This window comes from Lepidochelys kempii, chromosome 24, assembly GCF_965140285.1.
Source record: "Lepidochelys kempii isolate rLepKem1 chromosome 24, rLepKem1.hap1, whole genome shotgun sequence".
NCBI lineage: Eukaryota > Metazoa > Chordata > Testudines > Cheloniidae > Lepidochelys > Lepidochelys kempii.
In genome coordinates, this window is record NC_136403.1 from 16,385,643 (window position 1) to 16,413,034 (window position 27,392).

At 44.4% G+C, this 27,392-nt stretch overlaps 1 long non-coding RNA gene across 1 annotated transcript; it reads right to left on the minus strand.

Moving 5' to 3' along the window:
- Positions 1-342: 342 nt before the first annotated feature.
- LOC144929877 (uncharacterized) lies at positions 343-24,023 on the minus strand. Its single transcript, XR_013634990.1, has 5 exons — positions 23,911-24,023; positions 19,965-19,997; positions 11,438-11,473; positions 5,915-5,953; positions 343-627 (listed from the first exon to the last, which is right to left on the minus strand). It is a non-coding gene; the product is annotated as an uncharacterized LOC144929877 (long non-coding RNA).
- Between the last annotated feature and the right edge of the window lie 3,369 nt (positions 24,024-27,392).

Below are 27,392 nucleotides of genomic sequence, written 5' to 3' on the forward strand. Positions count from 1 at the left end.
GGAAAACTTGCCACATGTTCTCTAGCCCTGGTAGTGTAGTTCTGTAGCTCAGTTAACGGATACTCTTCCCTCCTGCTCTTCTGGATTTGTGAGCCACTCCATTATTCATTTTTCCCAGTGCTGCTGCTTCCCTGGTTTCACCACTGAGGGAGAGAGAGGAATACTGGAGAACAGTGTCTTCCCCCACCCCCCATACAGTAATCATTGCCTACAAAGAGTTTAGAAATGACTCACAGTCGTGTCAGCGTTTACAGAGGAGCGAATCCTATCCCAGCCTGGAAGGAAATTTAATTTACTAAAACGTAAAAAAAACAACAGTTACTGAACATTTTTTGTGCGTTTGTATTTATTTTAATTTTTGCAAAGCTCTCGCAATCCCCCAGGGCAGCTGCAGGACAGAGCTCAGTGTCCCTCCGCTCCCTGTTACATCAAAAAGCATAAAAATCAAGGACTGTCACAGTAATCAGCTAGAGGTCCATTCAGTAGGATTCATGATTTTCAGTCAGCATTTGATTGGTGGAAGAGTTGTGAGGCAGCAGCACGGGGGGCGTAATGGCAGGTGTCATCATCGAAGTCAGCCAATCCGGTTTCGCCAGCGTTTGAGTTAGTAATTCATAATTCTTAGTCCTGGGGAGAGATGGCAAATGGTCATTATGGTCCCAGTAACCCACAGGGAGTCAGACAAGAACCCTCCCGCACTCCCTGGAGGAGTTTAGTCCCTTTCTAGTCCCCTACAGCTGTGTGCGACCGCCAGCATTCCACTTCCAGTATTGTGCATTGTACAGCAGTGCCCTTTACAAACTGCGATTGATGGCACTGGATGGGGAAATGAGGGAGGAGAGGGCCAGGGGAGATTTGGGAGGGCTGGAACTGAGCTCTTGGATTTGTTAAAGGGAAAGGTAATTTTAGAAATTAAAACTTTCTTTTGGGGATTTGAGCTGCCACTGGGATTTATGCTCTGGTTATCACACACTCGTCAAATCCCTGCCACTGTGTCAGTATTTACCCACACAGAGTTTATTCTGTCTGCCACGGGAATGCTGTGTCAATGAGACAGCATTGCACTTCCCAGTATTGCATTCAATGGAGAGGGTGACAGGAGGAAAGGGGAAGAAGTCTTGCGTGCTTGAAGGGGGCAGCTCAGTGATGTTGAGAGTAGCCCTCTGCCCTGCTCCTGATCTGTGGTGCATGATCCTGGTGGTGAAGTGGCTGCTGTGAGATCAGGAAAAGTGGTTGTGGAGAGGAAGTATGTCACAAAGCCAGTGCTGCTACACGGTAGATTCTTCCAGGTTTGGCTAATGGAAGCCCCAGAGCACCCATGGAGTTGGCGCCTATGCTCCTGAGAGTCAACAACCACACTGTTCCCCAGTTCTTTTGGGCCCCTATTCTAGGACCTCCACACCTCTGGTGATTCTCCATCCTTCTTACCTCTCTCCTCCCGCAGCCCTCAGTTCGGGTCTTCTGCGAGAGGGCTCCCCACAGTGTTCCACTCTTCAGGCCCCCTTGCCTGTGAGTCCTACCCCTACTAAGCAACATCTCCTGGGAGCCTCAGTCTAGAAACAACCCTCTGCTTCTTGGCTCAGACCGACAGGCTAAGTAGCAGTTCTGCAGAAAAGGACCTGGGGATTGCAGTGGATGAGAAGCTGGATATGAGTCAGCAGTGTGCCCTTGTTGCCAAGAAGGCTGACAGGATCTTGGGCTGCATTAGTAGGAACACTGCCAGCAGATTGAGGGAAGTGATTATTCCCCTCTATTCAGCACTGGTGAGGCCACATCTGGAGGATTGCGTCCAGTTTTGGGGCCCCCACTACAGAAAGGATGTAGGCAAATTAGAGAGACTACAGCGGAGAGCAATGAAAATGATTAGGGGGCTGGGGCAGGGGATTTACGAGGAGAGGCTGAGGGAACTGGGCTTGTTTAGTCTGCAGAAGAGAAGAGTGAGCGGGGATTTGATAGCAGCCTTCAACTACCTGCAGGGGGGTTCCAAAGAGGATGGAGCTAGGCTATTCTCATTGATGGCAGATGACAGAACAAGGAGGAATGGTCTCAAGTTGCAGTGCGGGAGGTCTAGGTTGGATATTAGGAAACACTATTTCACTAGGAGGGTGGTGAAGCACTGGACTGGGTTCCGTAGGGAGGTGGTGGAATCTCCATCCTTAGAGGTTCTTAAGGCCCGGCTTGACAAAGCCCTGGCTGGGATGATTTAACTGGGGATTGGTCCAGCTTTGAGTAGGGGGTTGGACTAGATGACCTTCTGAGGTCTCTTCCAACCCTAATCTTCTATGATTTTATGACTTTTGCCAGCGCAGCGATGTTGTAAGGAATCAAACTTCTTCACACCCCATACGGATCGAGCTATGCCAGCCGAAGTCCATATTGTAGACATGGCCCCAGACAGCTCTGCGATGGGAAACCGTCCCCCTATCCTTGCTTCTCAGGGCGGAGATTAACCTGGAATATGGGAGCTTCCTTTTGTGACTCTGATCCCTCAAGATAAGAAATAGAGATGATCAACGTTTTTCGTAATGAATTTTTGCAAGCAAATTGTCACTTTTTTACCAGAAAATTAATCACTTCTTTTTTTGACAAAATCAGAAATGAAAAGGTTTTCATTTTCTCATTTTTTCCCCCCTTTCTTCTTTGATGGAGCTCTTTGAAAAATTATAAGTTTGTTTGTGGCAAATTTCCAAGAAAAATAGCATTGGAACACTATTTGCAAAGAGGACTCTGGGGAATCAACAAAATTCAAAACATTTTTAGTTCTATTTTTCTTAATTTTCATTGGAAAAAAAATCTTTCTTGAGTGGCAACAGCTAATTCAGATCCTATTATTTTATATTATAGTTGGGATTTTGTTTTCCCATGTGCATTACTTTGCATTTATCAACAATGAAGTTCATCTGCCATTTTGTTGCCCAGTCACCCAGTTTTTGTGAGATCCCTTTGTAACTCTTCGCAGTCTGCTTTGGACTTACAAAACTGCTCAAGATATTTATCATCTGCAAATTTTGCCACCTCACTGTTTATCCCTTTTTCCAGATTGTTTATGAATATGGTGAGTAGTACTGGTCCAAGTACACATCCCTGCAGGATACCACTCTTGACTGAAAATTGACCATTTATTCCTGCCCTTTGTTTCCTATCTTTTAACCAGTTGCTGATCCATGAGAGGACCTTCCCTCTTCTCCCATGACAGCTTTCTTTGCTTAAGAACCTTCGATGAGGGAGCTTGTTAAAGACTTTCTGGAAATCTAAGTACACTATATCCACTGGATTCCCCCTTGTCCACGTGCTTGTTGACCCCCCTCAAAGAATTCTAGTAGATGGGTAAGGCATGATTGCTCTTTACAAAAACCATGTGGACTCTTCCCCCAACAAATTGTGTTCATCTAGGTGTCCGGTAATTCTGTTCTTTACTACAGTTTCAACGAGCTTGCCCGGCACTCAAGTTAGGCTTACCAGCCTGTAATTACCGGGATGACCTCTCGAGTCTTTTTTAAAAATTGCAAAAAAAATTTACCAGCAGGACAGTGGGGTGGGAGGAGGTATTGTTTCATATTCTCTGTGTGTATATAAAGTCTGCTGCAGTTTCCACGGTATGCATCCGATGAAGTGAGCTGTAGCTCACGAAAGCTCATGCTCAAATAAATTGGTTAGTCTCTAAGGTGCCACAAGTCCTCCTTTTCTTTTTGCGAATACAGACTAACACGGCTGTTACTCTGAAACCTTTTAAAAATTGGTGTCACGTTAGCTACCATCCAGTCATCTGGTACAGAAGGTGATTGAAATGATAGGTTACGTACCACACTTTGTAGTTTTGCAATTTCACATTTGAGTTCCACGAGAACACTTGAGTGAATGCCATCTGGTCCTGGTGACTTATTACTCTTTAATTTTTCAATCTGTTCCAAAAGCTCCTCTAATGATACCTCAATCTGGGACAGTTCCTCAGATTTGTCACCTAAAATGAATGGCTCTGGTTTGGGAATCTCCCTCACATCCTCAGCCGTGAAGACCGACGCAAAGAATTTATTTCGTTTCTCCGCAATGGCTTTATCGTCCTTGAGTGCTCCTTTAGCATCTCAATCGTCCAGTGGCACCACTGGTTGTTTAGCAGCTTCCTGCTTCTGATCTACTTCAAAACGTTTAGCTGTTACTTTTTGAGTCTTTTGTTAGTTGTTCTTCAAATTCTTTTTTGACCTTCCTAATTGTATTTTTACATTTCACTTGCCAGAGTTTATTCTCCTTTCTATTTTCCTCAGTAGTATTTAACTTCCACTTTTTAAAGGATGCCTTTTGCCTCTCAGTGCTTCTTTGACTTTGTTTCGCCATGGTGGCACTTTTAGGATTCTCTAATTATGTTTTTTAATTTGGGGGATACATTGAAGTTGAGCCTACATTATGGTGTCTTTACAAAGTTTCCATGCAGCGTGGGGGATTTCACATTTGGCACTGTACCTTTTAATTTCTGTTTAATTGACTTTCTCATGTTTGTGTTGTTCCCCTTTCTGAAATTAAATGCAGCTATGGCGGGCTGCTGTGGTTTTTCTCCCACCCGAGGGATGTTAAATTTAATTATATTGTGCTCACGATTACCAAGCAATCCAGCTATATTCACTTCTTGGACCAGATCCTGTGATCCACTTAGTAGGAAATCAAAGATTGCCTCTCCTCTTGGGGGTCCCAGGACTAGCTTCTCCAAGAAGCAGTCATTTAAGGTGTCAAGAAACTTTATATCTGCATCCCGTCCTAAGATGACATGTACCCAGTCAATATGGGGATTGTTGAAATCCCCCATCATTACTGAGTTGCTGTGTTGGTTTTGTTTTGTTTTGTTTTATAGCCTCTCTAATCTCTCTGAGCATTTCACAGTCACTATCACCATCCTGGTCAGGTGGTGGGTTGTCTATGGAATTACTATCCATAGAGATTCTATGGTACAGTTTGCTTCATTTAAGATTTTTATTTCATTTGACTCTGGTTTTTTTCACCTCTAGTGCCACTCCCCCACCAGTCCGACCGGTTCTGTCCTTCCAATCTAAAGAAATAGTATTTTTCAATTCACCTCATACAAGTACTGTCATGCAATCTCTTTCATGTGAAAGTGAAACTTTCAAAGGTAGATTTTATTTTAAAATAACTGCACTCAAAAACAAAACCATGTAAAACTTTAGAGCCTACAAATCCACTCAATCCTACTTCTTGTTCAGCCTGTTTCTAAGACAAAGAGATTTCTTTTCATTTACAGGATATGATGCTGCCCGCTTCTCACTTTCAGGTGACATTGTAAATAAGAAGAGGCATTCGCATGGCACTTTTGTAGCCGGCATTGCAAGGTATTTACGTGCTAGATATGCTAAACATTCGTATGGCCCTTCATGCTTTGGCCACCATTCCAGAGGATATGCTTCCATGCTCGTGACACTTCTTCAAAAAAAAAAATGCGCTAATTGAATTTCTGACTGAATTCCTTGTGCAAGATTGTATGTCTCCTGCTCTGTGTTCTACCCGCATTCTGCCACATATATTTCACATTATAGCAGTCTAGGATGATGACCCAGCACAAGTTAAAGAGGTACGGATTGGATGAATGGACTATAAGGTGGATAGAAAGCTGGCTAGATAGTCGGGCTCAACGGGTAGTGATCAAGGGCTGGATGTCTAGTTGGCAGCCGGTATCAAGAACACTTTCGCTGCAGATTTGACAAAATGCAAAGAAGGTACCAATGTGAGGTTTCTAAAGATAGCTACAGCACTCAACCCAAGGCTTAAGAATCAGAAGTGCCTTCCAAAATCTGAGAGGGACAAGGTGTGGAACATGTTGCTCTTTTAAGACTTCTGACAACACTCCAATGTGGAAACTACAGAACCCGAACCAAAGTAATTTGACAGCAAAGTAATTTTGAGTACTCACCAGAGGAAAACGTTTTCCAGCTGGATGTTTTCGAAACACCTGTAAGGAAACAGAACAGGATCAAGAAACTCCTTCTCCAATATCATTTCAAGGTTGTTGATTCCTCACAATGGCAATGGCGTTACCAACAAGCTCTACGCTAGGAACGCTTTGCCAGTACAGTTCTACCAGTACACTCGTGTGCTTTTGCTGGTATAGCATATTCTCCTCGAAAGGGAAATGAGGCCATGTCTACACTACAGAGCATATGCCTGCATAGTCCCTAGAGTACAGGCTGCATATGCTGACTTAAGGACTTGTTCCGACATAATAAGACCACCTCCCCACTTGATGTTCAGTAAGCTGAGAGACTCACCCTTCTGTCGGTCTAGTTGCCTCTATCCTGGGGATTTTTCAGCATAGCGTTTTTCACACTGCTAGCTGATATAGAGACACTGGCCGAACACTGAAGTGTACACCAGGCCCAGCAATACCAGCAAAAGCAGTTTTGCTGGTTATAACTGCAGTTACAATAGTCAGGCCTGACCAACCTGATTGCCTTCTATGATGAGATAACTGGCTCTCTGGATATGGGGAAAGCAGTGGACATGACATATCTTGACTTTAGCAAAGCTTTTGGTACGGTCTCCCACAGTATTCTTGCTAGCAAGTTAAAGAGGTACGGATAGGATGAATGGACTATAAGGTGGATAGAAAGCTGGCTAGATAGTCGGGCTCAACGGGTAGTGATCAAGGGCTGGATGTCTAGTTGGCAGCCGGCATCAAGCAGAGTGTCCCAGGGGCCGGTCCTGGGGCTTGTTTTGTTCAATGTCTTTATTAATGATCTGGATGATGGGATGGATTGCACCCTCCGCAAGTTCAGAGATGACACGAAGGTGCGGGGAGAGGTAGATATGCTGGAGGGTAGGGATAGGGTCCAGAGGGACCTAGACAAATTGGAGGATTGTGCCAAAAGAAATCTGATGAGGTTCAACAAGGACCAGTGCAGAGTCCTGCACTTAGGACGGAAGAATCCCATGCACCGCTACTGCATGGGGACTGACAGGCTAAGTAGCAGTTCTGCAGAAAAGGACCTGGGGATTGCAGTGGATGAGAAGCTGGATATGAGTCAGCAGTGTGCCCTTGTTGCCAAGAAGGCTGACAGGATCTTGGGCTGCATTAGTAGGAACACTGCCAGCAGATTGAGGGAAGTGATTATTCCCCTCTATTCAGCACTGGTGAGGCCACATCTGGAGGATTGCGTCCAGTTTTGGGGCCCCCACTACAGAAAGGATGTAGGCAAATTAGAGAGACTACAGCGGAGAGCAATGAAAATGATTAGGGGGCTGGGGCAGGGAATTTACGAGGAGAGGCTGAGGGAACTGGGCTTGTTTAGTCTGCAGAAGAGAAGAGTGAACGGGGATTTGATAGCAGCCTTCAACTACCTGCAGGGGGGTTCCAAAGAGGATGGAGCTCGGCTATTCTCATTGATGGCAGACGACAGAACAAGGAGGAATGGTCTCAAGTTGCAGTGGGGGAGGTCTAGGTTGGATATTAGGAAACACTATTTCACTAGGAGGGTGGTGAAGCACTGGACTGGGTTCCGTAGGGAGGTGGTGGAATCTCCATCCTTAGAGGTTCTTAAGGCCCAGCTTGACAAAGCCCTGGCTGGGATGATTTAACTGGGGATTGGTCCAGCTTTGAGTAGGGGGTTGGACTAGATGACCTTCTGAGGTCTCTTCCAACCCTAATCTTCTATGATTTTATGACTTTTGCCAGCGCAGCGATGTCGTAAGGAATCAAACTTCTTCACACCCCATACGGATCGAGCTATGCCAGCAGAAGTCCATATTGTAGACATGGCCCCAGACAGCTCTGCGATGGGAAACCGTCCCCCTATCCTTGCTTCTCAGAGCGGAGATTAACCTGGAATATGGGAGCTTCCTTTCGTGACTCTGATCCCTCAAGATAAGAAATAGAGATGATCAACATTTTTCGTAATGAATTTTTGCAAGCAAATTGTCACTTTTTTACCAGAAAATTAATCACTTCTTTTTTTGACAAAATCAGAAATCAGAAGGTTTTCATTTTTTCATTTTTCCCCCCTTTCTTCTTTGATGGAGCTCTTTGAAAAATTATAAGTTTGTTTGTGGCAAATTTCCAAGAAAAATAGCATTGGAACACTATTTGCAAATAGGACTCTGGGGAATCAACAAAATTCAAAACATTTTTAGTTCTATTTTTCATAATTTTCATTGGAAAAAAAATCTTTCTTGAGTGGCAACAGCTAATTCAGATCCTATTATTTTATATTATAGTTGGGATTTTGTTTTCCCATGTGCATTACTTTGCATTTATCAACAATGAAGTTCATCTGCCATTTTGTTGCCCAGTCACCCAGTTTTTGTGAGATCCCTTTGTAACTCTTCGCAGTCTGCTTTGGACTTACAAAACTGCTCAAGATATTTATCATCTGCAAATTTTGCCACCTCACTGTTTATCCCTTTTTCCAGATTGTTTATGAATATGGTGAGTAGTACTGCTCCAAGTAAACATCCCTGCAGGATACCACTCTTGACTGAAAATTGACCATTTATTCCTGCCCTTTGTTTCCTATCTTTTAACCAGTTGCTGATCCATGAGAGGACCTTCCCTCTTCTCCCATGACATCTTACTTTGCTTAAGAACCTTCGATGAGGGAGCTTGTTAAAGACTTTCTGGAAATCTAAGTACACTATATCCACTGGATTCCCCCTTGTCCACGTGCTTGTTGACCCCCCTCAAAGAATTCTAGTAGATGGGTAAGGCATGATTGCTCTTTACAAAAACCATGTGGACTCTTCCCCCAACAAATTGTGTTTATCTAGGTGTACGGTAATTCTGTTCTTTACTACAGTTTCAACCAGCTTGCCGGCACTCAAGTTAGGCTTACCAGCCTGGAATTACCGGGATCACCTCTTGAGTCTTTTTTAAAAATTGGTGTCACGTTAGCAATGCTCCAGTCATCTGGTACAGAAGGTGATTGAAATGATAGGTTACGTACCACACTTAGTAGTTCTGCAATTTCACATTTGAGTTCCACGAGAACACTTGAGTGAATGCCATCTGGTCCTGGGGACTTATTACTCTTTAATTTTGCAATCTGTTCCAAAAGCTCCTCTAATGATACCTCAATCTGGGACAGTTCCTCAGATTTGTCACCTAAAAAGAATGGCTCTGGTTTGGGAATCTCCCTCACGTCCTCAGCCGTGAAGACCAACGCAAAGAATTTATTTCGTTTCTCCGCAATGGCTTTATCGTCCTTGAGTGCTCCTTTAGCATCTCAATCGTCCAGTGGCACCACTGGTTGTTTAGCAGCTTCCTGCTTCTGATCTACTTCAAAACGTTTAGCTGTTACTTTTTGAGTCTTTTGCTAGTTGTTCTTCAAATTCTTTTTTGACCTTCCTAATTGTATTTTTACACTTCATTGCCAGAGTTTATTCTCCTTTCTACTTTCCTCTGTAGGATTTAACTTCCACTTTTTAAAGGATGCCTTTTGCCTCTCAGTGCTTCTTTGACTTTGTTTCGCCATGGTGGCACTTTTAGAATTCTCTAATTATGTTTTTTAATTTGAATTACATTGAAGTTGAGCCTGCATTATGGTGTCTTTACAAAGTTTCCATGCAGCTTGGGGGGATTTCACATTTGGCACTGTACCTTTTAATTTCTGTTTAATTAACTTCCTCATTTTGGTGTTGTTCCCCTTTCTGAAATTAAATGCAGCTATGGTGGGCTGCTGTGGTTTTTGTCCCACCCAAGGGATGTTTCATTTAATTATATTATGCTCGCGATTACCAAGCAATCCAGCTATATTCACTTCTTGGACCAGATCCTGTGATCCACTTAGTAGGAAATCAAAGATTGCCTCTCCTCTTGGGGGTCCCAGGACTAGCTTCTCCAAGAAGCAGTCGTTTAAGGTGTGAAGAAACTTTATATCTGCATCCCGTCCTAAGATGACATGTACCCAGTCAATATGGGGATTGTTAAAATCCCCCATCATTATTGAGTTGTTGTCTTGTTTTTGTTTTGTTTTGTTTTATAGCCTCTCTAATCTCTCTGAGCATTTCACAGTCACTATCACCATCCTGGTCAGGTGGTGGGTTGTCTATGTGTGACGATGTGACTCAGCAGGGAGGGGGGAGTGTTGACCTGGGAATGTGCCCTGGGGATGGGAGACCTGAGAGCCTGTCCCCTGAGCCAGGAGGGGGAGGGGGAGGTAACACCTCTGTCCAGGAATGTGAACAGAGGCTGCAGCAGGGAACCTGCTGGGTGGGTTTAGTTTCAGTTTGGGGCTGGGTGGAGGAACACAGGGAACCCCAGGGCTGGGGTCTAAGCTCCCTGCTCCCCCAGAGGGACGTGATTGAGGGGTCCTGGTTGTACCCACAAGCTCTGTTTTGGACTGTGTTCCTGTTGTCCAATAAACCTTCTGTTTTACTGGCTGGCTGAGAGTCTCAGTGGATCCCAGGAAGAGGGGTGCAGGGCCTGGACTCCCCCACACTCCGTGACACGATGGAATTACTATCCATAGAGATTCTATGGTACAGTTTGCTTCATTTAAGATTTTTATTTCATTTGACGCTGTTTTTTTTCACCTCTAGTGCCACTCCCCCACCAGTCCGACCTGTTCTGTCCTTCCAATCTAAAGAAATAGTATTTTTCAATTCACCTCATACAAGTACTGTCATGCAATCTCTTTCATGTGAAAGTGAAACTTTCAAAGGTAGATTTTATTTTAAAATAACTGCACTCAAAAACAAAACCATGTAAAACTTTCGAGCCTACAACTCCACTCAATCCTACTTCTTGTTCAGCCAATTTGTAAGACAAAGAAGTTTGTTTTCATTTACAGGAGATAATGCTGCCCGCTTCTCACTTTCAGGTGACATTGTAAATAAGAAGAGGCATTCACATGGCACTTTTGTAGCCGGCATTGCAAGGTATTTACGTGCCAGATATGCTAAACATTCGTATGGCCCTTCATGCTTTGGCCACCATTCCAGAGGATATGATTCCATGCTCGTGACACTTCTTCAAAAAAAAAGAAAATGCACTAATTGAATTTCTGACTGAACTCCTTGTGCGAGATTGTATGTCTCTGTGTTTTACCCGCATTCTGCCATATATATTTCATGTTATAGCAGTCTCGGATGACGACTCAGCACACGTTGTTCATTTCAAGAACACTTTCGCTGCAGATCTGACAAAATGCAAAGAAGGTACCAATGTGAGATTTCTAAAGATAGCTACAGCACTCAACCCAAGGCTTAAGAATCTGAAGTGCCTTCCAAAATCTGAGAGGGACAAGGTGTGGAACATGTTGCTCTTTTAAGACTTCTGACAACACTCCAATGTGGAAACTACTGAACCGGAACCACCCAAAAGGAAAATCAACCTTCTGTTGGTGGCATCTGATTCAGGTGATGAAAATGAACATGTGTTAGTCTGCACATTGCTTTGGATCATTATCGAGCAGCACCAGACAGCAAAGTAATTTTGAGTACTCACCAGAGGATAACCTACAGGGGGATGTTCTGGAAACACCTGTAAGGAAATAGAGCAGGATCAAGAAACTCCTTCTCCAATATTATTTCAAGGTTGGTGATTCCTCACAATGGCAATAGCATTACCAGAAAGCTCTACACTAGGAACGCTTTGCCAGTACAGTTCTACCAGTACACTCGTGTGCTTTTGCTGGTATAGCATATTCTCCTCGAAAGGGAAATGAGGCCATGTCTACACTACAGAGCCTATGCCTGCATAGGCCCTTGAGTAGATGCTGCATATGATGACATAAACTTTTTCACACCCCATACAGATGGAGCTATGCCAGCAGAAGTCTGTATTTTAGACATGGCCCCAGAGAGCTCTGCGAAGGGAAACAGCCCCACATCCTTGCTTCACAGGGGTGAGATTAACCTCCTGAATCTGAATATGGGAGCTTCCTTTCTTGACTCTGACCACTCAAGATAAGAATTAGAGCTGGTCAAAAATTTTCCTAATGAATTTTTGTTTAAAAAAAAAAATTCTCAAACTTTTTCCAGAAAATTGATTAATACTTTTAAGAAAATCAGAAATGAAAGCTTTTTGCATTTTTTCATTTACTTTCCCCCATTTTTTTCTTCTTTTCTGGAGCTCTTTGAAAAATTATAAATGTGTAAATTTCAAAGAAAAATAGCATTTCAACTCTATTTGGAAATTGGACCCTGGGGAATCAAATAACAAAATTCCAAACTTGTTTTGTAAAAAGAAAAGGAATACTTGTGGCACCTTAGAGACTAACAAATTTATTAGAGCATAAGCTGTCGTGAGCTACAGCTCACTTCATCAGACGCATACAGTGGAAAATACAGTTGGTAGATTTTATATACACAGAGAACGTGAAACAATGGGTGTTACCATACACACTGTAACGAGAGTGATCAGGTAAGGTGAGATGTTACCAGCAAGAGAGAAAAAAAAACTTTTGTAGTGATAATCAAGGTGTAAGGTCATGTCTGCATTACACTGCATTGCCCCTGCGGAACATTCTGTGCACGCCAACAGAAGGTCTTTTTCCGCCAATATAGGCACTCCACCTCCCCGATGGATGTTCGGTATGCTGATAGACTCACCCTTCTCTTGGTCTAGTTCCGTCTATACGGGGGATTCTCCAGGAAAATAGCTGTGTTGCCCAAGAGGGGTGATTTTTCCACACAGCTAGTTGATATAGCTGCGCTGGCAGAACTTTATAGTGTAGACCAGGCCCAGCAATACCAGCAAAAGCCCAGTTGTGCTGATTACAACTGCAGCTACAGTAGGGAGAGGCTTTTGCCAGCACAGCCGTGTCAGTCAGGAATCAAACCTCTTCACACCCCATTCTATAGAGCTGTGCCAGCAGAAGTGTGTATTTCAGACATGGCCCCAGACAGCTGTGGGATAGAAGACATCCCCTCTACACTTCCTTCTCAGTACTCAGATTGACCCCCAGAATCTGGAATTTGGGAACTCCCTTTCTTCAGTCTGACTTTTCAAGATAAGTATTAGAGCTGGTTCAATTTTTTCAAAGTGAATATTTGTTATAAAATTGTCATTTTTTTTCCAGAGAACAAATTCATTGTTTGATAGAATCAAAAATGAAAAAGTTTGACATTTTTTCATTTACTTCCCCCTCCCCCCGCTTCTTTCTTTTTTACTGGAGCTACTTGAAAAATTATAGAAACTTTTTGGGATTTTTCAATGAAAAATTACATTTCAACTCTATTTCCAAAAATGGATCTTGGGAATCAAATGACACAACTCAGAACTTTTTTTGTTTTAGTTTTCATTTATTTCAATAATGTTTCAAAATGCTCGAGCCCGCAAAGAATGAGACCTCCTGAATCACTGACCACTGCTGCACTTGTTGGCCTAAATGTGGAAGGACATGGCAGAGTAAACTGTTGTCAGTCAGTGAGAGCCTCTCTCTGTCTTCTGCACACAAACCACTTTTAACCATACATGTACACATCAAGTCTGAAATTTGGAACAAAAACTGCTTTTGAGATATCTGAGCACAATAACATCTAGACAGTTTTCTTAATATGTGATGAAAACCCTTCAGCCTCCTCCCCCCCCTGCTGTTACTCAGGATCTTTCTACACTTAAAACGCTACAGCAACACCGTGCAGCGCTAAATTTGCACACTGAAGCACTTCAGTGTAAACACTCGCTACCGTGACGGGAGGGGTTCTCCTGTCGCTATAGTTAATCCACATTCCCATGGAGCAGTACCTAGGTTGAGTGTAAAATTCTTCCGGCTAGCTAGCACTATCTGCAATGAGGATTAGGTCGGGATAGCTGCTACTTTCAGGGGTGTGGATTTTTCATGCTCATGAGAGACATCATGCATCATGCTCATGAGAGACAGAGATATCAATGTGAGTATTCAGGATAGATGGGGCCTCAGACAATTCAAGCTCAGCTACAGGGAATGCCAAGAGATCATCACAGAACAATTCACCATTGGGTAGAGAGAAAAAGGAGACATTTATGTTAATATATCACAGAGAAAATCATCTTTCTAATATAAAGTATTAATCCTAGTAGTACTTTCACTTTTACCAGCAGAGCTTCTACCAGCAAAGCACTGCTTCCCTTTCGGTAAAGGGTGGAGATGGGGGTAAAGGCAGCCATGATTTGGAGCTTAATGTTGGTTTCTGTTTGTTTCTTCCGATTATGAAATCCGCTTTCAGGCTGGGGAGGTTTAGCAGCTCCATTGATACCATGAGTCGTCTATGACGTTACAAGCCTGATTGCGCAAACCCAACACCTTGTTTGTTAAAGAGACCAATGGCCTTTGTCAATGAGGAACGGTCAGAGTTGATTTACCTCCCGGTGTAATATGGCTATATACTCTCCCTAGAGTTTCTGAACATAGTTTTTATGGTGTGGATGGGGTCTGTAATCATAAGTACATAAGAATGGCCATCCTGAGTCAGACCAAAGGTCTATCCAGCCCAGTATCCCATCTACCAACAGTGGCCAATGCCAGGTTCCCCAGAGGGAGTGAACCTAACAGGCAATGATCAAGTGATCTCTCCCCGGCCATCCATCTCCACCCTCTGACAAACAGAGGCTAGGGACACCATTCCTTACCCATACTGGCTAATAGCCATTAATGGACTTAACCTCCATGAATTTATCCAGTTCTCTTTTAAACCCTCTCATAGTCCTAGTCTTCACAACCTCCTCAGGCAGGGAGTTCCACAGGTTGACTGTGTGCTGTGTGAAGAACAACTTCCTTTTATTTGTTTTAAATCTGCTGCCCATTAATTTCATTTGGTGGCCCCTAGTTCTTATATTATGGGAACAAGTAAATAACTTTTCCTTATTCACTTTCTCTAAACCACTCATGATTTTATAGATCTCTATCATATCCCCCCTTAGTCTCCTCTTTTCCAAGCTGAAAAGTCCTAGCGTCTTTAATCTCTCCTCCTATGGGACCCGTTCTAAACCCCTAATCATTTTAGTTGCCCTTCTCTGAACCTTTTCCAATGCCAGTATATCTTTTCTGAGATGAGGAGACAACATCTGTATGCGGTATTCAAGATATTCTCCGTCTTATTCTCTATGCCTTTTTTAATGATTTGTTTGCTTTTTTGACTGCTGCTGCACACTGCATGGATGTCTTCAGAGAACTATCCACAATGACTCCAAGATCTTTTTCCTGATTAGTTGTAGCTAAATTAGCCCCCATCATATTGTATGTATAGTTGGGGTTATTTTTTCCAATATGCATTACTTTACATTTATCCACATTAAATTTCATTTGCCATTTTGTTGCCCAATCACTTAGTTTGGTGAGATCTTTTTAAAGTTCTTCACAGTCTGCTTTGGTCTTAACTATCTTGAGCAGTTTAGTATCATCTGCAAACTTTGCCACCTCATTGTTTACCCCTTTCTCCAGATCATTTATGAATAAATTGAATAGGATTGGTCCTAGGACTGACCCTTGGGGAACACCACTAGTTACCCCTCTCCATTCTGAAAATTTACCATTTATTCCTACCCTTTGTTCCCTGTCTTTTAACCAGTTCTCAATCCATGAGAGGATCTTCCCTCTTATCCCATGACAACTTAATTTACATAAGAGCCTTTGGGGAGGGACCTTGTCAAAGGCTTTCTGAAAATCTAAGTACACTGTGTCCACTGGATCCCCCTTGTCTACATGTTTGTTGACCCCTTCAAAGAACTCTAAGGCCTGGGCTGCACTGGGGGCGGGGGTTCGAACTAAGATACACAACTTCCGCTACGCTATTTGCGTAGCTGAAGTCAAAGTATCTTAGTTTGAGTTACCTGGCCGTCCTCACAGTGGCAAGTCGACCGCGACAGCTCCCCCGTCGACTCCGCTTACTCCTCCTGCCGAGGTGGAGTACAGGCGTCGATTCAGGGATCTATTTATCGCGTCTAGACGTGATTTATCGCGTCCCCGATAGATCAATCACTACCCGCCGAGCCGGTGGGTAGTGAAGACGTGCCCTAAAAGGTTAGTAAGACACTATTTCCCTTCACAGAAACCATGTTGACTTTTGCCCAACCATTTATGTTCTTCTATGTGTCTGGACACTTTTACTTTTTACAATTGTTTCAACTAATTTGCCCAGTACTGACGATAGACTAACCGGTGTGTAATTGCTGGGATCACCTCTAGAGCTCTTCTTAAATAGTGGCATTACATTAGCTATCTTCCAGTCATTGGGTACAGAAGCTGATTTAAAGGACAGGTTCCAAACCCTAGTTAATAGTTCCGCAATTTCACATTGGAGTTCTTTCAGAACTCTTGGGTGAATGCCATCTGGTCCTGGTGACTTGTTACTGTTAAGTTTATCAATTAATTCCAAAACCTCCTCTAGTGACACTTCAGTCTGTGACAATTTCTCAGATTTGTCACCTGCAAAAGATGGCTCAGGTTTGAGAATCTTCCAAACATCCTCAGCTGTGAAGACTAAAGCAAAGCATTCATTTAGTTTCTCTGCAATGACTTTATTGTCTTTAAGTTTGTCTGCGGAAAAGGACCTAGGGGTGACAGTGGACGAGAAGCTGGATATGAGTCAGCAGTGTGCCCTTGTTGCCAAGAAGGCCAATGGCATTTTGGGATGTATAAGTAGGGGCATAGCGAGCAGATCGAGGGACGTGATCGTTCCCCTCTATTCGACATTGGTGAGGCCTCATCTGGAGTACTGTGTCCAGTTTTGGGCCCCACACTTCAAGAAGGATGTGGATAAATTGGAGAGAGTCCAGCGAAGGGCAACAAAAATTATTAGGGGACTGGAACACATGAGTTATGAGGAGAGGCTGAGGGAGCTGGGATTGTTTAGCCTGCAGAAGAGAAGAATGAGGGGGGATTTGATAGCTGCTTTCAACTACCTGAAAGGGGGTTCCAAAGAGGATGGCTCTAGACTGTTCTCAATGGTAGCAGATGACAGAACGAGGAGTAATGGTCTCAAGTTGCAGTGGGGGAGGTTTAGATTGGATATTAGGAAAAACTTTTTCACTAAGAGGGTGGTGAAACACTGGAATGCGTTACCTAGGGAGGTGGTAGAATCTCCTTCCTTAGAGGTTTTTAAGGTCAGGCTTGACAAAGCCCTGGCTGGGATGATTTAACTGGGAATTGGTCCTGCTTTGAGCAGGGGGTTGGACTAGATGACCTTCTGGGGTCCCTTCCAACCCTGATATTCTATGATTCTATGATTCTAAGTGCTCCTTTTGTATCTCAATCGTCCAGGGGTCCCACTGGTTGTTTAGCAGGCTTCCTGCTTCTGATGTACTTAAAAAACATTTTGTTCTTACCTTTTGAGTTTTTGGCTAGTTGTTCTTCAAACTCCTTTTTGGCTTTTCTTATTACATTTTTACACTTAATTTGGCATAGTTTATGCTCCTTTCTATTTACCTCACTAGGATTTGCCTTCCACTTTTTAAAAGATGCCTTTTTATCTCTCACTGCTTCTTCTACATGGTTGTTAAGCCACAGAGGCTCTTTTTTAGTTCTTTTACTGTGTTTTTTAATTTGGATTTACATTTAAGTTGGGCCTCTATTATGGTGTCTTTGAAAAGTGTCCATGCAGCTTGCAGGGATTTCACTCTATTCACTGAACCTTTTAATTTCTGTTTAACTAACCCCCTCATTTTTGAATAGTTCCCTTTTCTGAAATTTCAGGTTTCAGAGTAACAGCCGTGTTAGTCTGTATTCGCAAAAAGAAAAGGAGGACTTGGGGCACCTTAGAGACTAACCAATTTATTTGAGCATGAGTTTTCGTGAGCTACAGCTTATGCTCAAATAAATTGGTTAGTCTCCAAGGTGCCACAAGTCCTCCTTTTCTTTTTTCTGAAATTAAATGCCATAGTGTTGGGCTCTTGACATGTTCTTCCCACCACAGGAATGTTAAATGTTAGTGGATTATGGTCACTGTTTCCAAGCGGTCCTGTTATAGTTCCCTCTTGGACCAGATCCTGCGCCCCACTCAGGACTAGATCGAGAGTTGCCTCTCCCCTGGTGGGTTCCTGTACCAGCTGCTCCAAGAAGCCGCCATTTAAAGGATCGAGAAATTTTGTCTCTGCATTTCGTCCTGAGGTGACATGGACCCAGTCAACATGGGGATAATTGAAATCCCCCACTATTAGTGAGTTCTTTGTTTTGGCAGCCTCTCTAATCTCCCTTAGCATTTCATCATCACTATCACTGTCCTGGTCAGGTGGTCGATAATAGATCCCTACTGTTATATTCTTATTAGAGCCTGGAATTACTATCCAGAGAGATTCTATGGAACATGTGGATTCATTTAAGATTTTTACTTCATTTGATTCTACATTTTCTCCTCCCCCCCCCCGCCCCCGCACGACCTGTTCTGTCCTTCCAATATATATTGTACCCCGGAATGATTGTGTCCCATTGATTGTCCTCATTCCACCAATTTTCCGTGATGCCTATTATGTAAATATCCTCCTTTAACACGAGGCCTTCTAGTTCACCCATCTTATTATTTAGACTTCTAGCATTTGTGTACAAGCACTTTAAAAACTTGTCACTGTTTATTTGTCTGCCCTTTTCTGATGTGTCAGATTCTTTTTTATGTGACTGTTTCTCATCTGATCTGGCCCCTACTTTATCCTCTTCCATCCTCTCCTCCCGACTAAAACCTAGAGAATCTCTATCAATAGACCCTCCTGTAAGAGAAGTCTCTGTCCAATCCACGTGCTCCTCTGCAGCAATCAGCTTTCCCCCCGCCCCCATCTCTTAACATTAAAAAGGTTGCAGAGCAATTTTTAAACTAAGTGCCAGCCGTCTGGATCCACCTTGGTTTAGGTGGAACCCATCCTTCCTGTATAGGCTCCCCCCTATCCCAAAAGTTTCCCCAGTTCCTAATAAATCTAAACCCTGCCTCTCTACACCGTCATCTCATCCACGCATTGAGACTCTGAAGCTCTGCCTGCCTACCTGGCCCTGCACGTGGAAGCATTTCTGAGAATGCCACCATAGAGGTCCTGGATTTCAGTCTCTTTCCTACCAGCCTAAATTTGGCCTCCAGGACGTCTCTCCTCCCCTTCCCTGTGTCACTGGTACCTACATGTACCACGACCACTGGCTCCTCCCCAGCACTGCACATAAGTCTGTCTAGATGCCTCGAGAGAAATCATAGCTGGCCCTATGACCACCACCTGAAACTCCAGATTCTGAACATGATGGGAAGCCAGATGAATAAAAGAGAGACTAGGATTGCCAGGGATCTCTCACTTCATAGATTTGCTAACCCTAACCGTGAAGGGAATGGGCTTCCGCCATTTAATCTGGCCTCTGTCTGTTAAAAGTATCAGGCTAATAGAACAGACTCTTGAAGCAAAAGGAACTTGCAGTACTCACAGGCAGAGCATCACTGACGCGGCTCACCCCTGCCCTGCCTCCAATGGAGCGACCTCGGTTTAGCCTGGACCATGAACTCCAACACAGGAATGTTGATTTACATCCATTTGGAATCTGGCCCGTTGACTCCAATGAAGCTACGGATAAGTTACACCAGAAGGGGATCTGGCCCTGCTGACTTTACTGGAGCAATGGTTGATTTACCCCTGTTGTTCTGTCTCCACTTACTTTGATAGAGCAACACTAATTTACACCAGCTTGGGATCTGCTCCCTTGTAGAGATGAGGCCATGTACGGGATTGCCCATGGTGACACTATGATCTGCAGTCTCTCGGATGCAGAATGACAGAATTCCCCGTATATCACAGCTCCCAGTATGTACGACTCCACCTGGGAAGTGATTATAATGAACAGAGCCCACAGTAACCCAGCAAATTGTCTACTTTTATAATGGGAGACTTGAAACTGCAAAGAACGCTTGGATTGACACTTACATGCCCCCATGGGACTTGGAAGTCCATTGCTTTGTGTTTTGCACCAGTCTTTGAACATGTGTCCAGGATACTCCAGTTGACTCTGAATCTCAGGGTTCGGGCTTGCGAAGAGGTACTGAGATAATATGACAGCCTGACAATAAAGTAAATCTAGAGTACTCACCAAAACAGCTTCTTCAAATGGAGTCTCGACATCCTGTAAGGAGATAGTTAGGAGTTATTTCACCCTGCTCTTTCTCCACGATCATTTCAATGTAGCTGATTCCTCACAATGGCAATAGCTTTCCCAGGTCAGTTCTACACAAGGAGCGCTTGGCCAGTGTGGCTCTACTGGTAGACGAGTGGGCTTTTGCCAGTATAGCATGTTCCCCACAAAGCCAAATAAGGTCATGTCTGCATTACGCTGCATTGCCCTATGGAACATGCTGTGCACGCCAACAGAAGGTCTTTTTCTGCCAATATCAGCACTCCACCTCCCCGATGGATGTTCGGTATGCTGACAGAATCACCTTCTCTTGGTCTAGTTCCGTCTATACGGGGGATTCTCCAGGAAAATAGCCATGTTGCCCAAGAGGGGTGATTTTTGCACACAGCTCGTTGATATAGCTGCACTGGCAGAACTTTATAGTGTAGACCAGGCTCAAGCATACCAGCAAAAGCCCAGTTGTGCTGATTACAACTGCAGCTACAGTAGGGAGAGGCTTTTGCCAGCACAGCCGTGTCAGTCAGGAATCAAACCTCCTCACACCCCATACTATAGAGCTGTGCCAGCAGAAGTGTGTATTTCAGACATGGCCCCAGACAGCTCTGCGATGGGAAACAGCCCTCCTACACTTCCTTCTCAGTACTCAGATTGACCCCCAGAATCTGGAATTTGGGAACTAACTCCCTTTCTTGAGTCTGACTTTTCAAGATAAGAATTAGAGCTGGTTAAATGTTTCAAAATGAGTTTTTGTAAAAATATTGACAGGTTTCAGAGTAACAGCCGTGTTAGTCTGTATTCGCAAAAAGAAAAGGAGTACTTGAGGCACCTTAGAGACTAACCAATTTATTTTAACTCCCTTTCTTGAGTCTGACTTTTCACGATAAGAATTAGAGCTGGTTAAATGTTTCAAAATGAATTTTTGTAAAAATATTGTCATTTTGTTTTGCAAAATCAGAAATGAAAAGAATTTGTGTTTTTTTTATTTATTCCCCCCCCCCTTCATCTTTTCTGGAGCTGTTTGAAAAATTATAAGTGTGTTTTGGGGACATTTCAAAGAAAAATAGCATTTCAAATCTATTTGCAAAAATGGGTCTGAGGAATCAAAGAACAAACCTCAAAACTTTTTTTCTTTTTCTTTTTCATTATTTTTATGGAAAAATTGGGGGAAAAGGTGGCTAGAAAATTATGTAATAGAACTCATGCCTTTTTTTCTTTTTAGTTTTCATTATTTTCGTTGAAAAAAATCAGAAAAAAACAGAAGAAACAAATTTTTCCATCAAATTTTTCTTTTAAAAAAATCATTTTTAGTTAAAAATAAAATAGGTTAGTGACAAATTTCAAGTAGTTCTACATTTTTCTCCTTTCAAAAATGACTGAGCATCCTGTTTGTTGTTTTCAAAAAATATAGAACGTGGAGGGAAGAGTTGATTGCACAGCTGAAACTGTTCAGCACTTTTGGGAAACAAGTCCAAATCGTCAGTGATTGCGCCCCCAAAGAATGAGATCTGCAGGTTTTGCTAACTGTGTGAGGGAAATGGCATGATAAGCTATTGTCAATTGGTGAGGGCCTCTCTATATCTCCGGCACACAAACCTCTTAGAACCATATGTACACACTGAAGCTGAAGATTGGAACAATAGTTGCTTTTGTAATATCTAAGCACAATAATGGATCCAAAACATTTTCTGAATAAGCAAGGAAATCCCTCTAATCTTCTCCCCTCACTACACCGAGACAATTCCAACTCAGCTACAGGGAATGCTAAGATACTGTCCCTGAGCAATTCACCTTTGGACAGAGAGGAAAGGGGAGACATTTCAGATCGTATTTCACAGAGAAAATCATCATTATAATAGAAAGGTCCAACTTATGACATTCTCCTAAGCAAAGTAGGGAAATATGATCTAGGTGAAATTGGTATAATGTGTGTGCACAACTGGTTGAAAGGCTGGGGTAACGGTGGTTCTCTGTCAAGCTGGGTGGACGTATCTAGTGGCGTTCTGCAGTGGTCACTCCTGGGTCTGATACTGTTCCATATTTTCATTAATGACTTGGATAATGGGGTGGAGAACACACTTATAAAATGTGCAGATGATACCAAGCTGGGAGGAGTTGCAAGCAGAGGGTTAGAATTCAAAACAACCTTAACATATTGGAGAATTGGACCAAAAGCATCTAGATGAAATTCAATAGACAAGTGCAAAGTACTTCTCTTAGGAAAGAAAAAAACAAATGTACAGCTACAAAAGAGGGAATAACTGGCTAGGTGGTAATACCCGGAAAAGGATCAGGTGGTTATTGTGAGTCACAAATTGAATATGAGTCAACATGTGATACAGATGTAAAAGAGGCTATTATCATTCTGGGATATATTAACAGGAGTGGTGAATGTAAGACACAGGAAGTAATTGTTCCATTGTGCTCAGCACTGGGGAGGCTTCTGTTGGAGCCGTGTTTTCAGTTCTGGGCGCTACACTTTAGGAAAGATGTAAACAAATCGGAGAGTCCAGAGGAAAGCAACAAAAATGGTAAAAGGTTTCGAAAATGTGGCCTGTGAGGAGAGGTTAAAAAATGGGGCATGTTTAGTATTGACACAAGAGGACTGAGGAGGGGGACCTGATAACAGTCTTCAAATATATTAAGGGTTGTTCTAAAGAGGACTGTGATCAACTGTTCTCTGTGTCCACTGAAGATAGGGCAAAAAGTAGGGGGCTTAATTGCAGCAAGGGAGATTTTGACTCGATATTAAAAAGAACTTTCTAACTCTAAGGGTAATTAAACTCTTGAGTAGGCTTGTGGAATCCCCATCATTGCACGTTTTTAAGAAAACTTTGGACACCACCTGTCAGGGATGGTTTAGGTTTCTTGGTTCTGCCTCAGTGCAGGGAGCTGGACATGATGACTTCTTGCGGTCCCTTCCAGCTCTACCTTTCTATTATTTTACAAAAGTCATCGTTATGACAAATAGTATGTCACTCCTAGCAGTGCTTTCATTGTTACCAGCAGCACTCCTATGGGCAGAGAGCTGCTTCCCTTGGGCAAAGGACAGAGATGAGGGAAATGGCAGCCATGATCTGGACTTCCATCATCGCTTCCGTTCAGCTCTTCCAGATGAGCAAGTCCCCATTGTGGCTGGGGAGTTTAGCAGCTGTATTTATCCCCTGTGTCATATCTGACACTACAAGCCTGATTGCTCCAACCCAATCCCTGGATTGTCAAAGAGATCAATAGTCTTCATTAAACTAAAAAGGTCAGGACCATCGTATTAGTCCTTCTGCAATATGGCTGTATGATGTCCCTAGAGTTTCTGATTACAGCCTTTGTGGTGTGGAAAGGGGCTGTAACCAAAGCATCCTCTGTTATTTTCAAACATTTTAGAGAATGGGGTGGGGAGTCGGGGAGGGGGGTTCTTTGCACAGCCCAGGATGTTCAGCACTTTTGGGAATCAAGATCAAGTCATCTCTGCTTGAGCCTCTAAAGAATGAGACCCCACCCCCAGCCCATATCGCTGACCACTGGGCCACAAGTTGGCCAAATGTGTGGTGGAAATGGCATAGTAAGCTAATGTCAATCAGTGAGGACCTCTCTATTTCTCCAGCACGCAAACCACTTTGAACCATATGTACACATTGAATCTGAACTTTGGAACAAAATGCGCTTTGGGGATATCGAAGCATAATAACAGATCTAAAGAATTTTCCAAATAAGTGAGGAAAACCCTTTAATCTTCTCCCCCCATTACTGTACTCGGCCAATTCAAACTCAGCACAGTGCTAAGACACTGTCCAAGAACAATTCACCTTTGGGCAGAGAGGAAAGTGGAGCCATTTCAGATCCCATTTCACAGAGAAAACCAGCATTATAATAGAAAGTATTATACTGCTTGTAGTGATCGCATCCTTACCTGTGCGCTGACCTGATGCGCGCTGCTTCTCTTTGGGGAAAGGATGGTGACGAGGAGAATGGCAGCCACAATCTGGAGCTTCATCTTGGCTGCTGAAAGATTCTTCCAGGTCCTGATATCCCCAGTGTGCAGCTCGAGGGTTTAGCATCTATATTTATACCATGTGTGGTACGTGACATTACAAGCTTGATTGCCCAAACTCCATGCCCGCATTGTCAAGGAGACCAATCACCTTTATCAATAAGGAAAGGTCAGACAGCTCATTTATCACCAAAACTCACCCTGTGGAATCTGATTTCTGCTTCCAAAGGCCAGGATCCAACTTCAGCTGGAAAAATAAACTGTTGTTCTCCCTAAACTTATCAAAGTGACTTATCTTTTCCTTTCTGGCATGGAGAGGCAGAACCTGCTTTATCTTTCTAATCTGCCCCAATCCCCATGCCCACCGTTTCTGCTAACTAATCAACTAGCCCATCCCTAGCCCTGCAGCCTCTCAGTTTCCCCTGCGCTCTACGGGCTGTTCCCTTGAAGGGGCCACGAGCCTGATCTTACCCTACTCTCTCAAGCGCAGTATCTTGCGCCACTGGTTCTGCCCAGTGGAACCAACAAGTCTCTCTTTACCCTCCCATGATTGCCCAGACTTTGCAGCCTGCAACTCCTGCCACTTTATTGTCTCGTTCAGGTCATGAACATTTCTTCTTTCCCTCTGCGAAAGGTCTGCCCCCCACAGTAGAGATGTGTCTACCGTAGGTGAAGATATGTCCGCCCACAGCTGAAGTATCTCCCAATCTTTCATATCCTTAACCTTCCAACCCCCCTGCAAGGACAGGAAGTGCTATTGTCCCTGTCTTACAGATGGGAAACTGAGGCACAGAAGGACTCAATAACGTAATCAAGGTCACACAGGAGTCTGTGGCACCACAGAGGATTGAGCTGTCGTGTCCTGAGTCCTAAGCTAATGCTCTAACCACTGGGCGACCCTCCTTCCATAACCTGAGTCCCAAAAGCCACCCCTGGAGGCAGGAATGTAGCAAGTAATAAAATCAGAGGCGCTCCCAAGTGTAAGGGGACTGTTGCCCCCTTACTAACATTCAGTGGGGGTGTTTTAGTTGCTAGCTGCCAGTACTAAAAAGGGGGAAGGTTGGATGGGGAATCAGGACCCTGAGACTGACAGCCCCCAGGAACAATGGGGAGAGGCCAATGCTCCAGATCAGCCTGAATGACAGGGCGAGCAGGCTAATCAGGGAGTCAGAAGGCCAAGGAGGTCCCGTCCTCGTCCTCCATGTGAGCTGGATTTGCCTGGGTCAGACAGAGTGGGGCCGAGCTAAGGAGAAAGCAGGGGCCCAAGCTAAGCTGGGGAGCAGAGCTGGGCCAGATCCAGAGGGACCTGAAAAGCAGCCCAGAGAGAGCAGACCCTGTCCTGGGAGCAGAGCTGCAGCAACCAGAGCCAGAGGGGCCAAAGAAGCAGCCCAGGGAGCTGGAGGCAGCAGCAGCAGTGCAGAGGCCGAGCGGTGGAGCTGGGGCTGGAGCAGTCCGGAGCTGGGTGCGGAGAGCAGCTGGGGAGAGCGAGGGGGACCCTGGGCAGTGGGCCCAGCACAGGGAGACGCCTCAGCCAAGAGGCTCTGCAGGCCAGGCTTGGATCGTAACCCCGCCAGGGCGGGGGCGACACTGGGCAGAAGGGTCCTTCCACTTAGAGCCTGAGAGCGTGTGGCCACCACCAGAGCAAGTGTCCAACCCACAGCATCCCTGCTGCACAGCCAGGGCCTGAGAAGAAGGCCTGGGACTTACGAGGAACAGACTGTGAACTGCCCTGACGTTCCAGAGACACTGTTTGTGATTTTCCCTGCCACAGAGCAGGGTGATGTGTTTCCTTTAACCTTTCTCATTCTTCCTTACTCTTTTTAAAATTAATTGTTGATTAAATAACTTGTATTTGCTTTAAGTTGTATGTAATGGTCAGTAGGTCAGAGAAGTGCCCAGTGCAGAGAGAGTACCCCGGAGTGGGGACACCCTAGCCCCTGTCCTAGGTGACCAGAGCAGGGTTGGGGGTCGAGCCCCCCAGGAATCCTGGGCCCAGCCTTGTTGGGGTTACAAGGACTCTGCCAGACAGGAGAGTGGAAGGGGAGTCCTCAAGGGCAGGGAGGCCACTGGGTAAAGGAAGTGGGCGTGAGGACTCGGATCCTTTCGCTAGCCCACTTCACCGGGGTCGTGCAGAAGCCAGGAAAGTTCCCCACAAGAGCGGGACTATTTCCCCGCTTACATAAGCATGCTCAGACTTTATGTACAGCAAAGACATCAGTGGAGTATGCTTCCATTGGGTGTACTCAGCTACTGGTTTACTGGCTGACAATAGTGTAGCAAGAGAAGGCTGAGAGTTATCCAAGTCTTCCCGTCCCAAGTAATGCTCCCCTGAACTTCTCTCCCGCAGCCATGGCTCTCAGGTCGTCCTCCTCAGAGATGTCCGCCATTCTTGGCCCCCGCTAGCAAATCGCAAATGGCTTTCTGGAGGAAAGGAATGGCAAGACTGGATTAGACCCAAGAGCCATTTCCTCCAGTATCCCATCTCCGGCACTGGCCAGCACCCACTGCTTCCAAGGAAGGTGTAAGAACCCCAATGTGGGAGAATCTGCCCCCATGAAAGTCTCATCCTTATCCCTAAGCAGGAGGTTTCATAACCCTTCCAAAATTAGGATAATGCAACATAAACCTGATTTGAATGGAAGAAGAGCCTGCACACAGGGGTTTTCATGGTTGAACTAACTCAGATTAAACTCCCACAAAATTGGTCAAATAATGTATCTTTCTTGTATAAACAAGACCTGAGAATCTGGGCCTCTGTTTTCTCTCTCTCCGCCCACAACCGGGACCCAATCCTAGAACAACAAAGAACTTCTATTGAGGCCGCTCTTTGCCTCGCTGGACACCCCACTTTTCACCTGTCACCGGTAGCATTGCTATGTTGGCACAGCTCTTTCATGCAAGAGCTCTTCTGAAAACACAGCCACACCTGACAGCCTGTTCTCCCTGTCTGCCCTTGTTCACCTCTGGCAGGCACCGATCTCATGCTGATAAGAGCCATGGGTTCTGCTTCCTCCTCTTAATGACTGACTGTTCCCATTCTTAAAACCCCATGAACTGTCCAGTGGACAAACAATAGGAGCCTGTTTAGAGTCTGACCGGGCATCACCTCAGAACAAGAGCTTTAGCCGTTTGCTGTTCAGAGACGGTGATGTAACAAGGACAGTCCACGTCAGCAGCCAGAAAGGACATTTCTTCGCATGGGTCACTCACTCTAAAATACCTTGCTGTAGGAGGTTCTCAGGATCACTCCTGCTGATTCCCCACTGGACTTCTCTCCAGATTCTAGCAGGCTGTGCAGCTCCGGGTACTCTAGGGTTTGAGGTACACAACTGAACCCCAAGTCCTGGCCTTTTCAGTCCTTACCTGGTTATTCCCTGTGGATCTGTGTGGCACAGAGCTGG